Below are 12,687 nucleotides of genomic sequence, written 5' to 3'. Positions count from 1 at the left end.
TAGGGTGGGTGGCTACAGCAGAAAGAAATTTTACTAGATAGAGATGAGAACAGTAACCTTTAGCCAATGATCAGTGCATAAGAAAAATCTCCCAATATATGAGAAGGAAGTGGGATGCTAATTTTAATTCCTTCCATTTAGAAGCTACCAAGTATTGTATTTCTCTTAATGCCTGGAAGGTGGCCAAAACTACTTTAGCTTTTATACATTGCTCAGTATATAGGGAAATCCTCTGTGAATGTTGATAGGAAACCTTTACTCATTTAAACAGGAAAGGAAGCGGTGTTTCTACAAAGGATTTGTTAACCTAGAGCCATATGGTATCCTTTCATACCAAAATGCTTTATAAGGAAAAAAGAACCGATTTACTTTAAAACAAGAAAAAGTTAGGACAAGTTTATCTTTTGCCATGGATTGTCTTGGCTACAGGATGTTGGGAGGGGCATTAGAAGTAGAATAGAAAGGTCAAGGGCAGGTGGGTCAAAGCACAGTCCCAAATATAATGGCTAGGGTGGGGGAGGAGGAAAGGGAATAAAGGCAAAATGTTAGGTCTATCCTTTAACATTTTAAATAAATCCAAGCCCAAAATAACCAGGCTACTTGTCCTAATTAATCAAGCAACTGTCCACAGCTCTGTTTACAGAGAGGTGTAAAAAATGTTGTGGAGAATCTGTGCTGGGCTTCTCCAGCATGCCCTTTCATAAACAGAGTTTTTTGCAGCTCTTCTGTTTTGCCAACCCCACATATTACAATTTTGGGAACTTGTTTTATCCTCAAGGGAGAATTGCATGATATTTCAGATATGCTAATAATGTATATTGCGCCAATAAAGTTTGGGGTTGGGACGCCAACAATGTTAGAGATCTAAAATTAAATAAGCTCAAACAGGAAGGAAAACAATCTACTGGGACAATGTGTGCTTCAGCTTGTTCCTGCACTTGGTCTTCTGCTGATTTGTGTTATGTTGGCTACAAGCACAATAAACTTGCAACCAACAGCATTTGCACCTGTTGTCTTTTCTGCTCTCAGTACAGAAGTATTAACACCACTGACCACTGCACAGGACCCAGGCCCATCATATAATGCTTTCTTCAGAGCCATAGTTTTGCATGCCCTTTCAACTAGATCACAGATTTGTCTCTGATACATCATTTCAACATGCCAGTTTTTTCAAAAATCAGATTCAACATGCCAGTTATCAGTATTTTCGAAAAATCAGACCTTGAATATCTTTTGCACCTTATTCATATTCCTTTGAAGAAAATTAGAGCCTGGGAAAACTCTGCTATGAATCTTCTCATCTGTATCAATTTCAAATTACTGCTGTATTTGCAGACAGTATGGAAGATTTCAACAAACATTTATGAAAACTTTGCTATAAATTTGACTGACTGCTTCTCTGTGATAGAAAGCTGTGATAGCCATGCTGGTGGGGAGTTGTCCTGCTTTATCACAAATCTCAGAGCCCTTCCTCTACAGCTTCCCTATCACTCACACAAATAACCCCTGGCAATTGTGTGCACTTCTGGCCCTATATACATATGCATTTCAAAACACCAAATACTCATCTTCCACCACCTGAAGAGTCTGATTCCTGCTTCTACTTCTTTCCAGAAGGACTCTTTCCCCATAATCCATTAAAGACAAAAGTGATTTTTAGTTTTTAGACTTTGTCACTCATACCATCAACCCTTTCAGTTACTGATGGCATTTTAAATTATTTTCAGTTGCTTGATAATTCACTTTTCTCTTTGATACTATTATTTATTAGCACAGCCTCAAGAGAACCTGAGAAAATCGAAACTGACTTTGAAGGTAACATACTGCATTTGAAAGCAGAGCCAAAAGGTAAATCTTGTTTTACAGCCTGTCACATTTATATTGAAGTAGTCCTGATTCTGATATTAGTAATGTTTGTTAATATCTTTTTAATGTACAGTATGTCATAGGTAAAAAGATCTCCTTACTTTTATAAATTACTCAAATTATGCCTGCCTTCCTTCCTGTTTTGAGGACAAACAGCTGAAATCCCATTTGAAGTATTCTGTTGTATTTACTTCTTGTCTGAGAAATACAGCTGCAGACACAAGGTTTGACCAGGAGTAAATCAGTTAGAACTGTAAAAAGTAAAAGTTAGAACTGATTTACAGGTATATAAACTAGATATAATTGGAGATATGTCACTACAATTATGCATATAAAATACAGAAATATCAGATACGATACTCCAGAAACATATTGTTTTGTTGTAATCAGTGACCATCAATTCTCCTCCCACTTACACTGTTGTGAAGTACAGGTAGGATTCATTTTAGCTGGCATTATCCATTCTGAGATAGTCCTTTGGACTACTTCTAGTGAAAAGGGATAGACACCTCAAATGCAACTCATTCTACCCCAAAGTGAGATGGAGGAATTGCACTGAGAAGTACAGGCATCTTCCTTCTCACTACACAAGAAAGAAAGACAGTGAAGTGCAACCTAAATCAAGATTGTAAGACTGAAATATACAGATGGTGGTCAGAATAAACTCTTGTCATGGCTATTTCTGTGACCTTTAAGAAAAATTTGCCACATGTTTATCATTTTATTATTTTTATTTTTTTTTAATTAAGAAGAGAGGTCACAGGATTCTCATCTCATTTCTAAAATCAATTTTGATAATAAGTTAAATGCAGTCACTCCAGTAATGTTAGTCCTGTTACATTACACTACAGATGGCTTACTCCCAGGAAATTATAAACTAGATTTGGTTAGCAATTCATGTGTTGACTGTAAAGTTCTCTGTTCAGAAAATAGTAGCTCAAAATTGTCATTACAGCCTCTCTGTAATGACAGTGCTGCTTCTCTGCACTATCAGAATACTTTTTAGCAGGGAATTATAATGTCCAAATTTAAATCAAATTTGTTAACCTTTGTCACCTCAATAAAAATATTACTACAAACACAATGCTTCTTGTCATATTACCTTTACAATGTTTAATAGAAAAATAACAAGCTATGATAATATATTTATCATGTACATAATAATCAGGAAAATAATTTAATTCCAAAATACAACAATACAATATTTTAAAAAACAGTTACTGAACCTACTTAGGAACCTGGTAAGGCAAAAAAAATCATTTAAGCTATAGAATCATAGAATATAAAGATATTTTATGTTATTCTAAAGTTGGAATGGATGCATTAAGATAATCAAGTCCAACTCCCTGCTTTTCACAGGATTACCTAAAACTTAACCATATGACTTCTTGGACCCTGACAGGCTTAGTGCCATCACGATTCCCATGGGGAGCAGGGCAACCACCTGTGGTGAACCTCTAGTGAAGAACATTCTCCTGATGTCCAACCTAAACCTCTCCTGACAGCACTTCATTCCATTTCCATGTGAGCTGCCACTGGTCATCAGAGAGGGGTCATCGCCCATCCCTCTGCTGCCCCAATATAATCTCTTTTTTGAGACCTGCAATCTAACATGAGTTTCACTAGGAAATGCTTTTTATTGAAGACTCTTCTACAGTGAGGTTTTTCTCTAATGCTCCAGCCCTGAGGAATAGCTCCAGACATTTCTGTTTTAAAAATTACTTTAGAATAGTAATTTAGGCTGTGTTGTCTATTTTCATTTTTCACTAACTGATTAAGTAATAGCAATTTGCTTGAATCCTTCCTTTTGGGTACCAGATACAGGAGTTATTCAGAACAAAGTCCAAAAGAAGTTCAGGGAGTTACTCCACCATTTAATGCAGTTTTATCACAAGAACACTTCACAGGGTAGATGAGAGAAAACTCTGCTACCATAGAGTGAAGGCAAGTTAACTGGAAACAAAAGAAAGGATCTAAAAGAGTCTACCCATACAAATATTACTGCACATAAATCCACTCATGCCCTAATTTTTCACTTTTTACCAATTGTCCAGAGTATTACAGACAATGCTGAGGTAACATCCTCACCACTTTGTCAATCCCCTGCTGACAAGTATAGTAATATAAGAGATGCTGAAATATACAAGGTTGTATGTACTCTGGAAGATTTTTCATATATTAAGAAATCAGTGTAAGTTTTAATTATCTTCAACATTTTGGAAAACATATGTTACATCTTATTTTGGCATCTTTTGCTGGTCTGTGGAAGAGTCTCACACTGTCTTAGCTGAAAATTAGCTACCCTGATGGAGTCCAACAGGGGCAAAAATAGCCAACACCTTAGATATTTATAAGTGGAGCAACAAACAGGCCTCCAACTACTTCACATAACTGTCATAAGTGGCTTTGTGGATGATACTTTGAGTGGTCAAAACTACATAAGGACGGAAGTTTTTCCATTTATGCAAACAGCTCTCATTTCAGTAGCTAACACAGCACTAACTCCTCTGCACGTAACAAAGGCTTGCTGGCTGCTGACTCTGGTCAAGTGGCATTTCAGTAGCAATGAGGACATCTGATATAGCTTTAATATTTCACTACTCTAATTCAAAAAGTAAATCAGTTGCAGTGCTTTTACAGCTGCTTGGTACATTGGATGTTTTCTAGATTAATCACCACAGAGACAGACAATTTTGATAGACTGACTCTAAGCGATGCTTTGCCTTACTTCATTGGTATTGAGTACCTGCTATTAAATCTACATGGCAGTCTTGTTAGCTTAGTTTAGCTGGAAAGAGCTGCTACTGGGCCAAATTAAGTTAGAGTTTGAACCTTAAAGCATTAATGTCCATCAAAATGGACAGTAGCAATTAACATGTCACTAATTCTAGTACATCCAAAATATTACTGCAACAAAGTAAAGAAAGATAATAATGGGGAAAGTACAAAATAAATAACCCTGCAAATGAAAATTACTTTGCATGTATTAATTCAGCTTTGCTGTTCAGCTTTTCAGAGTCTTGTTTCAATACTGTAATGGTGATACAGAGTAAATATGATTTTGCCCTGTAAGATATTTTTGCCTGTTATGCAAATATTACATTGAAATTTAGCTCTCAGAAGCATCCTATGTATTTTCTTGACACATTCATCCTGGACATGAGAAGAAATGAAAAATGGTGTCCAGTTAGTCTCCATTAACAACCCAACTGGCAACTAAAATAACAAACGATCCATTTGTTCACTGATCAGTGCCTTCTGTAATGAAGGCATCTTGTAAAGCCATCTTTAGTACTTTAAAAAATTCATCATTTAACTAAAGATTGCAACCTTTGAGCAGTCCTGATTTCCCACAAGACTTTTAGAAAGCCATACACACCACATAAGTTCTATTTTCATCACTATAATGTATAGTAATTTGTTATGGACTTCAATAAAAATATATCAGCCAATTTATGTTTGATTTTTTTTTTATTTGGCACAATCTTGAACTAATATTTTATTCTCAGAGTTCTCCAATTCTGAAATATATCTTTGGAATATATTCAAAAGCCAGTGTACTACCAAAGAGCACCAACAAGGTTAAGTACAGAAGAGATTGTACATAAGAGAAAGTGCTTGGATGAGATGTTATAGTCTCTGCCTTCAAAAGTCACATCATTCAAACTCTGCAAACATTTTCTGTCCTACTGTACTGCTATGTCACAGATAAGTCTGGAAAATTTTTATTGCTGCATCTTTTGATTAGAACGTCTCAAAATTACTTAGTTGCTAAAAATATTCACCAGGATTTACAGTATACTGCAAAAGCAGGTGAGTGACCTCCAAAGTACTTTGCAAAAAAATAACTAAAAAAGTCTGAGTGGCAGCAACCAAATGGCTGATGCTGAGACCACCTCTGGACTGCCAAAATTTTAAACAAAACCTATAATCTCAGTATGTAAAAACATTGCAAGAAAAATCTCAGATTATCTCAATGAACTTGAAAATCCTATCCTCTTTGATTCTAGAACAGGTTTACTTGAGTTCAGAATCAATGTCTGGGAGAAGAGCCAGATATTTATGCAGCTGTTGCATTTGAAACTGTACAACAATTAGGTTTAACAGTTTTGCGTATTTTGGAACTCATCCACTTCACAATGGTGACATTGTGGAGATCAAGGACAGAAGAGGGCGGGTTTTACCCACCCTACCATTATTGGAGAGAAGAAACATTTTAGGAGCCTCAGCACTGGCTGCATGCCTTACAGATAAACAGATTTTTATTGCCAGTAATCTACCCTTATAATTAGAGGTGGAATTACATTGCATCAGTTTTTTAAAAAATGGACTGAATAAATATACATTGCAAAACACCTGTTTTAATTTCTAGAATACTTGAACAAAACAAGGAAATTCCTTCTATAATTACCAAGGAATTACATTCCTTAACATCAAGGAGGTAAGAGGTATGGTGACTAGAAGCCCATCTAAAAGGTTAATAATTCAATGTCTGCCTTTACAAGAGGCCTTCCGCCTCTCCATGAAAAAAGAGCAGCTGAAGTGCTCACCTTGTGATTTTTTATTAGAAAGGGTCACAGTTTACATTTCCTGGAGTTCAAGCATGGCCATTTTTGCCTCTGTGTCCAAGGCCTGTTTATACAATTTAAGGGAGGCTGGACTAGTCCATGCCTTGACTCAGAGACTGTGTCACATGATGCATCTGAATGTGTCCAGAGCAAAGACCCAATGGCCTGGAGCACGGCCAGCAGGCTGAATAAATGTCACCTGAAAGCAGCCTGGAAGACACACACTGGGGTCTGAGTGTTCATTCACAGTGGGGGAGGCTTGGGGGGTAGTGGCCTTCTCTGCAGCAGGGGCAGAAGGGAGGCGCTTGCCAGCATTTCAGGCCAGAGTACTGGGAGCTGGGATCAAGCGGCTCAGGTGCTCCAGGTCAGGAGAGCAAAGCTACTGCAAACAGTGGAGTGGGAAGGAAAAGCATGAACCAAGAAGTGGCAATGAACTACAGACCGTAGAACCAGAAAAATTCGAAACAGAAAAGCCTAATGTTGCAGATTCTAAAATGACATTAATAAAGAACTTCAGTGCAACTAAGGATCAAAAGAAGACTGAGACTGTAATTATTGTACTACCCATTTGCAGAGGTGAACAAGAAAAAGCTGGCAAGATATGAGGGTTCCTCTTCACTGAATATTTTCTAATCAATTCCCACAGTGTTACACTATTACCTTCCACATCTTAAATGAACCTAACTTCTATGATTGTATCATGCACACAACTGTAAACATTAATTTCAGAATTATTACATCATCCAGTCCATTTTTTTTTCAATGTAGCATGGGTTGTAAAATTTTATGCTTTCAGGATCAAAAGAACTTGGCATAAAATATGTACCCAGTCTAGATATGAAGCCATCTAGAATCAAAGATGTGTCAGGGTCTGAGTATATCCTCCTCCATTTCCCAGGGGTTTGACTGCTTGGGCCCCAGCTTTTACAGCTGTCCAGCCTTGAACCAGAACTGTAAGAAGTCTCATTGGTGGGACCATTCTTCTCTCCAGAGTTTCTTTCAAGGTGAGACTCTTGTCCTTGGTCTCTGCCCAAGCTACATGGCAGCTCTACCACGCCTAGTGTCTATCAGTGTCCCAGACCTTGACTTGCTGTCTTGATTTCCAGGCCTGACCTCAGACTTGATTCATCATTTCAGTCTTGTACAGTGATCTGGACTGTTGGATGAGCCTGGTTACCCTCACCCCTTGTCAGTGAGGTCACTGCCCCTACTTGCCCTGCTGCCACAGCTCTCTCCCTTCCTTTGCTGGGCAGCTCATGATTGGACCAGGTCTTCCTTTGGGAGTTCTCTCCAACAGGTCGTTACCTCTGCAAAAGAAAATCAAAGAAATACATCTTTGATAACTAGTAACTATTTATTCTTGATGGTTTTTCCCAGCAAGAACTGAAGAACATCAATGCCTCCTCACTATAAGGAAGGGATTACATGTTTTGATCAAACTGCTGTTTGATTTCCTGTAGGGATGTAAAGTAAGTTTTTGAAAATGTTCACTCCCAGACATTTCCTTTTATCTTTCAAATAATTTACAAGCCCTTTTATACATCATTAGCTTTTCAACATGCTTATGAAACATTATGAGCAGAGCAGCATCTCCTATTTCTTTATGTTATATAGAGCACATCATACAGACATCCTGTTCTGTGTCACATTGCCTGTTTCTGGAAGTCCTCTGCCATATCAAGATTGTACATTCAGATGCTTGTTCACTGAGGTGCTTCATCCTACTCACAGCAAACTGCTTTTGACAATACACTCACCCTTCCTCTTCTTTTTCAGCTCCCACCCCCTTCATTGCCTTTTTTGTTCTTGGGCCAAATTTGATGAAACCCCAATTATGCAAGCATGGGTTTCTCTGCCCCATGAGAGTAGGACACTTGTGCTGCCCTTCTGTGTGGCAAATGGTCAGAACAGCTGTGTTGCTTTAATGTGGTGAAGAATTGATGAGGCTGGTTGGAAAAACAAGCTTTGTTATAAATCTGGTTTGTTGAGGAGATAAAGATGCACACAAAGACACTCTGATAAAGGTCAGATGGCCCTACTAGTGCCTCAGTACATGGAGGAAGAGGATCAAAGTGTTTATTCTACCTCTTTTGTCAACTATAAATTTTGACCAAAAGTAGCTGAGACCCTCATTAAGCTCCATTAACATATTAGCTTACTCACCCCTTGAGATGCAAATGAAAGAGAATATGGGACGTGTAATGCACGTATAACCAAATAACACAATTGCTCTATCCTACTGGGATAGACAAAAATTATCGTAAAAAAGGGGAGCTTCAGGCAGAAAGAGGAAAAAACATCTTTGCCTGCTCAAGGTCAGTCAACAGATCATGTCTCTCCTCTTCTCCCAGAAGGAAGCCTTTGCATGAGCTTTGCACCTCCATCTGCATTGGAACACAGCTGTGAATATTCAGTTATAAATATATAGCATGATTAGATCTTACTAATCTTTCTATGGTAACACATATGAACACTCTGTACATTAACTACCCACAATCCTGAACTTGCTTGCCTGGTGCTTCAATAAATTCATGAATCTGGAATGTTTGTGGTCCTTACTGAATTGATCAGATCTTCAGTAAAGCTATAGCAGTTTTTTACCTGTTATTTTGCCTAGCATCAGTGTAAATCCAACACCTAGTTATCCAAAAATAGCTGATAAGATGTCTTAAGGCCAGACAAACATTAACATCTCATTCTTCCTATAATTTCCAAAGTGTTTCCAGATGTATTTGTATATCTAATGCAGACATTGTCTCAAATAACTTTGTAAGAATTAACTTAGACCTGCTAATTCCAGAGCATCCATGGAAAGGTGATTCTGAAGGAATCCTAATTCCACATCTTTTGACTCCCAGAAGAAAGAATGGAGATTTTAATGATACCATGAAGTCATAGGAGCACTGGAGAAGGCAACCAGCACAATGGGATACACACAGCTGTTGGATGGAGCTGCTCACATAGGCTCTATGGAGTTGACAGACTGGAATTTAAATCTGCAGCCCCAAAGGGCTGACCATATGAAAGCTGTAAGACAATTCAGGTAACCATTATACACCTAGGTCTGCACCACTAACAGGTTGACACTACAAGGCTTGGGCACAAAGCCTTCAAAAGTTATAGGCAGGAGACTTCCAGAACATGTCCTCCCTTTCATACACACATTATGGCCTTTTTACACAAGATTTACTGGCTTGTATAGTACGCTGCACAAGAGATATCAGGGCAGCTCTTAAGCATTTGTTCTTCTTTGTGCCAGAGAAGATGGAAATGGTGCTGCTTCACTAGCCCCTCATCCATCTAGCCTTACCTACTAGATAGAGACAGGGCTAATAGAGCTATCTACACCCATTGGCCAGTATGACTTAGATTTTTTTTGTTTCAATCATAATGAAAAATAGGTTGAATTTTTTCTTTAAAATAAAGAAGCTCAGCCTATTTCCCTCAACCATCATCTTTCCACAATCCCTTCCACTTTATCAAAACATCCACACAATTATGCTTCAGACTGGTTTATTTCTTAATATTTCTTTTAGCCTCTTTAAGCTACATTTCTGGAATCAATGCCAGAACTAGCTGTCTTTCTAAGAAAATTAATTTGAGTCATATAGTATCCTGGCTTCCTGCTTTTATCTCTCTATTATGCTTTTCAGAGATATACATTTGTTTGTGAATGTTTTGAGAGCTCAGCTCTCTCTTAATTTAAATGAAGCTATAATTCATGTGTTCTGGTGTGACTTTAGGATGCTGAATTGTATCCCCATCTGTCTGTTTAGCCCAGAAATAAGTTTTGCACCTTTAAAACTATATCTGAGAGTGAAAGGGGGAAGAAGGAGAGGTGGTGGAATGTCTGAGGCAGTTGTATTCAAGAACATTAGAGAGAAGAGTTTTCCTTCTCACAGACAGTGTTGTCTGCAGCATGGACATGTGGGAGAGAGCTCTCCTTTGCTTTTTAGTTAGTTTTATTTTAGCTACCTGAGGCAGAGATGTTCCCTGGACTGTGGTTTTTCTTTTTCTTGGAACTGTTCAAACCTGCTCTGGACTGAAAACCCAGAAAAACACCAGGAGCCTGTGGCCCGTCGGGGCCCAGGATGTGGCATCCAGCACAGGAGGGACTGATAAGAGACTAAGCAAGCCAAGTCACCCCACAGAAAGGACTTTCTGAATTTTCCATCTCTTCAGAACAGCAAGAGGTTCCATTGTTTAATATTATTCAGTTTTTATGTTTGTAAATATTTTGCTTACTAAGTAAACCATTTTTCCCCACTTTTCTCCAAGGAAGTCTTTTCCCGAACCAGTAGGAGAAGGGGCCACCTGACTGCTTTCTAGAGGGACCCCTTCTGGAGTTTCCTCCCAAATTTGCCCTAAACCAGGACATCATCTTTCACTAGTCTTGTAACTGCAGGTGTTCCTGCAACAGACTTTAAGAGTTAATTGAGAAAGGACAGCCATTATAATTGCAAAATTCACATTATCCTAGGAGCCTCAACCTATTTTAGGCTAGATTTAGCCTAAAATCATGTTTTATATTGTTGAAATACTCTTAATTACTGTCAAAATTGTCTTGAGTCCCTGAATTGGGAAATGGCTGGATCCACTTCTGGCATGAAAGGCAAAGAAAATCAAGATTTTGCCTGCTGTTGCTCTGGCTGGCTGGCTGACTGTGTATGATGGCTCAAACAGTGGCAAACGTTTGTCCCAAGACCAAGACCACTCTGGAGCTGACTGGCCAACTTTTCTCCCAGAAGATGCCTCACAAGAAAGACACCTTGTTCTCTGACTGTGCTTTATCCTCACCTGTCATGAAGAGGCAGAGCAGAGAGCAGCACATGGCCTGCATGAGTCCCAGCCCAGCTGCTGCTCTGGGCACCTCTCGTGCACTGTTTCTGCTCCTCCACTCTTCAGTTGTAATGCAGCACATTTTCAGCAGCCTCAGATATTGCTCCTGCTTCATCACAGTAAAGACTGAGCCAAGAAATGTAATTATTGATTTATATGTAAGATACCACTATGAGCAGGAAAACAAATGATTCAGTGCCTCTGCCAGCATTGGTCTTACTAAAATTGTTGCATGAGTTAATTTTTTACCTCCATCCTCTCAGAGATAATCAGGTCCTTTTCTAGTCCAAAAAGGAGATAATGAATCTAGTTGGAAAAAAAAAATAAACTTCAATCTATACTTGGAATTTGAGGAGAAAAAGGGAAAAAAGGAATTATGAAAAAGGAAAAAGCATTTTTCGTTCAAATAGGTCTCATTTCCATGTCATTTACTCATACAATAATGTTACAGGAACTGGATTTTGGGGTGGAAAGACTATTTATGAGGAACAGGAAAGAATTCTTGCCTGTGTTAACAGCAATTATCCTCAAGTTTTATTTTTCCAGGGGAGGAAGAGGCTATTAGAGATGTGTTTACCTGTGAGTAAGAAGCAGCAAGGGCTGTCTGTACCTGGCTGGCCTTCTAGGCACCCTTGTTCTCTCACACTGTGCTACCAGGGACTTCCCTGCCTGTGCTGGTTTTAGCTTCTGCTATAGATCGACCCAGCCTCTCAAAGGCACATCCATTCTCCTCAGCGTCATCCACTCATTCACTAAAAGAAAACCTCCTGCAAATCCTGCTCCTCAAAGGCAATAAGTGCTCCAGAAGATAATTCAGCTTCAACATTTGCAGACAGCAAAGGGTCCTTGAGCAGCAAGGGGATAATTAACTGTTGTCATCTAATCCTGCTGTCTTCAGCCTCCAATCTCCTTTCTGCTAGCCTGTGCTTTGGGCTTTAGGGAAGGGCCTGAAAGAAACCTGGACAAATGGAAATTCCCAGTTGACACTTCCTTTCTTTAGATCCTTTCCCCTCAGTCTTTAGGAGTAACAGGCTACATATATATTTGCACATAGGTTAATACTGTAAGGAATCATCTACATTTGATTCTGTCTCAGTGTTTGATGCATCATTGTTTTATGCTTTAGCTTTGTTAACCACACAGGTCTTCTGTTAAGTTTCTGTTAAGACAGAAATATCATAACAGTAATATTGCTTACAGTTCAATTCTCAGTACAAGAAACTGTATCAAAAAATAAGATCCTCTAATTTTAACTCAGTCTCCCTTGGGCTGAGACTGAGAAGTTTGAGAAGAAATGCGTTGTTCAAAGTTACAAGAAAGTGAAACAACTGTATCAAACATTGCATAGCTGATTATTTTTTCAGCACAGACTAGACCACAAACATCTTGCACGTTAGTGAGCACATACACACGG

Source organism: Taeniopygia guttata, chromosome 1 (assembly GCF_048771995.1).
Source record: "Taeniopygia guttata chromosome 1, bTaeGut7.mat, whole genome shotgun sequence".
NCBI lineage: Eukaryota > Metazoa > Chordata > Aves > Passeriformes > Estrildidae > Taeniopygia > Taeniopygia guttata.
The sequence above is the reverse complement of the archived record's forward strand: the minus strand, read 5'-3'. Positions refer to the sequence as shown.